Genomic DNA, 6,000 nt, shown 5'->3' on the forward strand with positions numbered 1-6,000 from the left:
AGGTTTTGGGTGGATTTTTCAATTTTTTTGGGGTGGTCACGAATTAAAGTCCTTTTCGCTCTAGGACGCTTAGTTTAGGAGATATGGGCAAAATAAGTTTTTCATATAAAAATTTAAATTTTTTTAGGTTTTGGGTGGATTTTTCAATTTTTTGGGGGTAGTCACGAATTAAAGTCCTTTTCGCTCTAGGACGCATATTTAAGGAGATATGGGCAAAAGAAGTTTTTCATATAAAAATTTAAATTTTTTTAGGTTTTGGGTGGATTTTTCAATTTTTTGGGGTTAGTCACGAATTAAAGTCCTTTTCGCTCTAGGACGCTTAGTTTTGGAGATATGGGCAAAAGAAGTTTTTCATATAAAAATTTAAATTTTTTTAGGTTTTGGGTGGATTTTTCAATTTTTTGGGGGTAGTCACGAATTAAAGTCCTTTTCGCTCTAGGACGCATATTTAAGGAGATATGGGCAAAAGAAGTTTTTCATATAAAAATTTCAATAATTTTAGGTTTTGGGTGGATTTTTCAATTTTTTGGAGGTGGTCACGAATTAAAGTCCTTTTCGCTCTAGGACGCATATTTAAGGAGATATGGGCAAAAGAAGTTTTTCATATAAAAATTTAAATTTTTTTAGGTTTTGGTGGATTTTTCAATTCTTTGGGGGTAGTCACGAATTAAAGTCCTTTTCGCTCTAGGACGCATATTTAAGGAGATATGGGCAAAAGTAGTTTTTCATATAAAAATTTCAATAATTTTAGGTTTTGGGTGGATTTTTCAATTTTTTGGAGGTGGTCACGAATTAAAGTCCTTTTTGCACTAGGACGCATATTTAAGGAGATATGGGCAAAAGAAGTTTTTCGTATAAAAATTTTAATTTTTTTAGGTTTTGTGTGGATTTTTCAATTTTTTGGAGGTGGTCACAAATTAAAGTCCTTTTCGCTCTAGGACGCATATTTATGGAGATATGGGCAAAAGAAGTTTTTCATATAAAAATTTAAATTTTTTTAGGTTTTGGGTGGATTTTTCAATTTTTTGGGGGTGGTCACGAATTAAAGTCCTTTTCGCTCTAGGACGCATATTTAAGGAGATATGGGCAAAAGAAGTTTTTCATATAAAAATTTAATTTTTTTTAGGTTTTGGGTGGATTTTTCAATTTTTTGGGGGTAGTCACGAATTAAAGTCCTTTTCGCTCTAGGACGCTTAGTTTAGGAGATATGGGCAAAAGAAGTTTTTCATATAAAAATTTCAATAATTTTAGGTTTTGGGTGGATTTTTCAATTTTTTGGGGGTGGTCAGAATTAAAGTCCTTTTCGCTCTAGGACGTATACTTAAGGAGATATGGGCAAAAGAAGTTTTTCATATAAAAATTTCAATTTTTTTAGGTTTTGGGTGGATTTTTCAATTTTTTGGGGGTAGTCACGAATTAAAGTCCTTTTCGCTCTAGGACGCTTAGTTTAGGAGATATGGGCAAAAGAAGTTTTTCATATAAAAATTTCAATTTTTTTAGGTTTTGGGTGGATTTTTCAATTTTTTGGGGGTGGTCACGAATCAAAGTCCTTTTCGCTCTAGGGCGCATATTTAAGGAGATATGGGCAAAAGAAGTTTTTCATATAAAAATTTCAATAATTTTAGGTTTTGGGTGGATTTTTCAATTTTTTGGGGGTAGTCACGAATTAAAGTCCTTTTCGCTCTAGGACGCTTAGTTTAGGAGATATGGGCAAAAGAAGTTTTTCATATAAAAATTTCAATTTTTTTAGGTTTTGAGTGGATTTTTCAATTTTTTGGGGGTGGTCACGAATTAAAGTCCTTTTCGCTCTAGGACGCATATTTAAGGAGATATGGGCAAAATAAGTTTTTCATATAAAAATTTAAATTTTTTTAGGTTTTGGGTGGATTTTTCAATTTTTTGGGGGTGGTCACGAATCAAAGTCCTTTTCGCTCTAGGGCGCATATTTAAGGAGATATGGGCAAAAGAAGTTTTTCATATAAAAATTTCAATTTTTTTAGGTTCTGGGTGGATTTTTCAATTTTTTGTGGGTAGTCACGAATTAAAGTCCTTTTCGCTCTAGGACGCATATTTAAGGAGATATGGGCAAAAGAAGTTTTTCATATAAAAATTTAAATTTTTTTAGGTTTTGGGTGGATTTTTCAATTTTTTGGGGGTGGTCACGAATTAAAGTCCTTTTCGCTCTAGGACGCATATTTAAGGAGATATGGGCAAAAGAAGTTTTTCATATAAAAATTTCAATTTTTTTAGGTTTTGGGTGGATTTTTCAATTTTTTGGGGGTGGTCACGAATTAAAGTCCTTTTCGCTCTAGGACGCCTATTTAAGGAGATATGGGCAAAAGAAGTTTTTCATATAAAAATTTCAATAATTTTAGGTTTTGGGTGGATTTTTCAATTTTTTGGAGGTGGTCACGAATTAAAGTCCCTTTCGCTCTAGGACGTATATTTAAGGAGATATGGGCGAAAGAAGTTTTTCATATAAAAATTTAAATTTTTTTAGGTTTTGGGTGGATTTTTCAATTTTTTGGGGGTAGTCACGAATTAAAGTCCTTTTCGCTCTAGGACGCTTAGTTTAGGAGATATGGGCAAAAGAAGTTTTTCATATAAAAATTTCAATTTTTTTAGGTTTTGGGTGGATTTTTCAATTTTTTGGGGGTGGTCACGAATTAAAGTCCTTTTCGCTCTAGGACGCATATTTAAGGAGATATGGGCAAAAGAAGTTTTTCATATAAAAATTTAATTTTTTTTAGGTTTTGGGTGGATTTTTCAATTTTTTGGGGGTAGTCACGAATTAAAGTCCTTTTCGCTCTAGGACGCTTAGTTTAGGAGATATGGGCAAAAGAAGTTTTTCATATAAAAATTTCAATAATTTTAGGTTTTGGGTGGATTTTTCAATTTTTTGGGGGTGGTCAGAATTAAAGTCCTTTTCGCTCTAGGACGTATACTTAAGGAGATATGGGCAAAAGAAGTTTTTCATATAAAAATTTCAATTTTTTTAGGTTTTGGGTGGATTTTTCAATTTTTTGGGGGTAGTCACGAATTAAAGTCCTTTTCGCTCTAGGACGCTTAGTTTAGGAGATATGGGCAAAAGAAGTTTTTCATATAAAAATTTCAATTTTTTTAGGTTTTGGGTGGATTTTTCAATTTTTTTGGGGTGGTCACGAATTAACGTCCTTTTCGCTCTAGGACGCATATTTAAGGAGATATTGGCAAAAGAAGTTTTTAATATAAAAATTTAATTTTTTTTAGGTTTTGGGTGGATTTTTCAATTTTTTGGGGGTGGTCACGAATCAAAGTCCTTTTCGCTCTAGGGCGCATATTTAAGGAGATATGGGCAAAAGAAGTTTTTCATATAAAAATTTCAATTTTTTTAGGTTTTGGGTGGATTTTTCAATTTTTTGAGGATAGTCACGAATTAAAGTCCTTTTCGCTCTAGGACGCATATTTAAGGAGATATGGGCAAAAGAAGTTTTTCATATAAAAATTTCAATAATTTTAGGTTTTGGGTGGATTTTTAAATTTTTTGGGGGTGGTCAGAATTAAAGTCCTTTTCGCTCTAGGACGTATACTTAAGGAGATATGGGCAAAAGAAGTTTTTCATATAAAAATTTCAATTTTTTTAGGTTTTGGGTGGATTTTTCAATTTTTTGGGGGTAGTCACGAATTAAAGTCCTTTTCGCTCTAGGACGCTTAGTTTAGGAGATATGGGCAAAAGAAGTTTTTCATATAAAAATTTCAATTTTTTTAGGTTTTGGGTGGATTTTTCAATTTTTTTGGGGTGGTCACGAATTAACGTCCTTTTCGCTCTAGGACGCATATTTAAGGAGATATGGGCAAAAGAAGTTTTTCATATAAAAATTTAATTTTTTTAGGTTTTGGGTGGATTTTTCAATTTTTTGGGGGTGGTCACGAATCAAAGTCCTTTTCGCTCTAGGGCGCATATTTAAGGAGATATGGGCAAAAGAAGTTTTTCATATAAAAATTTCAATAATTTTAGGTTTTGGGTGGATTTTTCAATTTTTTGGGGGTAGTCACGAATTAAAGTCCTTTTCGCTCTAGGACGCTTAGTTTAGGAGATATGGGCAAAAGAAGTTTTTCATATAAAAATTTCAATTTTTTTAGGTTTTGAGTGGATTTTTCAATTTTTTGGGGGTGGTCACGAATTAAAGTCCTTTTCGCTCTAGGACGCATATTTAAGGAGATATGGGCAAAATAAGTTTTTCATATAAAAATTTAAATTTTTTTAGGTTTTGGGTGGATTTTTCAATTTTTTGGGGGTGGTCACGAATCAAAGTCCTTTTCGCTCTAGGGCGCATATTTAAGGAGATATGGGCAAAAGAAGTTTTTCATATAAAAATTTCAATTTTTTTAGGTTCTGGGTGGATTTTTCAATTTTTTGTGGGTAGTCACGAATTAAAGTCCTTTTCGCTCTAGGACGCATATTTAAGGAGATATGGGCAAAAGAAGTTTTTCATATAAAAATTTAAATTTTTTTAGGTTTTGGGTGGATTTTTCAATTTTTTGGGGGTGGTCACGAATTAAAGTCCTTTTCGCTCTAGGACGCATATTTAAGGAGATATGGGCAAAAGAAGTTTTTCATATAAAAATTTCAATTTTTTTAGGTTTTGGGTGGATTTTTCAATTTTTTGGGGGTGGTCACGAATTAAAGTCCTTTTCGCTCTAGGACGCCTATTTAAGGAGATATGGGCAAAAGAAGTTTTTCATATAAAAATTTCAATAATTTTAGGTTTTGGGTGGATTTTTCAATTTTTTGGAGGTGGTCACGAATTAAAGTCCCTTTCGCTCTAGGACGTATATTTAAGGAGATATGGGCGAAAGAAGTTTTTCATATAAAAATTTAAATTTTTTTAGGTTTTGGGTGGATTTTTCAATTTTTTGGGGGTAGTCACGAATTAAAGTCCTTTTCGCTCTAGGACGCTTAGTTTAGGAGATATGGGCAAAAGAAGTTTTTCATATAAAAATTTCAATTTTTTTAGGTTTTGGGTGGATTTTTCAATTTTTTGGGGGTGGTCACGAATTAAAGTCCTTTTCGCTCTAGGACGCATATTTAAGGAGATATGGGCAAAAGAAGTTTTTCATATAAAAATTTCAATTTTTTTAGGTTTTGGGTGGATTTTTCAATTTTTTGGGGGTGGTCACGAATTAAAGTCCTTTTCGCTCTAGGACGCATATTTAAGGAGATATGGGCAAAAGAAGTTTTTCATATAAAAATTTCAATTTTTTTAGGTTTTGGGTGGATTTTTCAATTTTTTGGGGGTAGTCACGAATTAAAGTCCTTTTAGCTCTAGGACGCTTAGTTTAGGAGATATGGGCAAAAGAAGTTTTTCATATAAAAATTTCAATATTTTTAGGTTTTGGGTGGATTTTTCAATTTTTTGGGGGTGGTCACGAATCAAAGTCCTTTTCGCTCTAGGGCGCATATTTAAGGAGATATGGGCAAAAGAAGTTTTTCATATAAAAATTTAAATTTTTTTAGGTTTTGGGTGGATTTTTCCATTTTTTGGGGGTAGTCACGAATTAAAGTCCTTTTCGCTCTAGGACGCATATTTAAGGAGATATGGGCAAAAGAAGTTTTTCATATAAAAATTTAAATTTTTTTAGGTTTTGGGTGGATTTTTCAATTTTTTTGGGGTGGTCACGAATTAAAGTCCTTTTCGCTCTAGGACGCTTAGTTTAGGAGATATGGGCAAAATAAGTTTTTCATATAAAAATTTAAATTTTTTTAGGTTTTGGGTGGATTTTTCAATTTTTTGGGGGTAGTCACGAATTAAAGTCCTTTTCGCTCTAGGACGCATATTTAAGGAGATATGGGCAAAAGAAGTTTTTCATATAAAAATTTAAATTTTTTTAGGTTTTGGGTGGATTTTTCAATTTTTTGGGGTTAGTCACGAATTAAAGTCCTTTTCGCTCTAGGACGCATATTTAAGGAGATATGGGCAAAAGAAGTTTTTCATATAAAAATTTAAATTTTTTTAGGTT

This window comes from Haematobia irritans, chromosome 2 (assembly GCF_050003625.1).
Source record: "Haematobia irritans isolate KBUSLIRL chromosome 2, ASM5000362v1, whole genome shotgun sequence".
NCBI lineage: Eukaryota > Metazoa > Arthropoda > Insecta > Diptera > Muscidae > Haematobia > Haematobia irritans.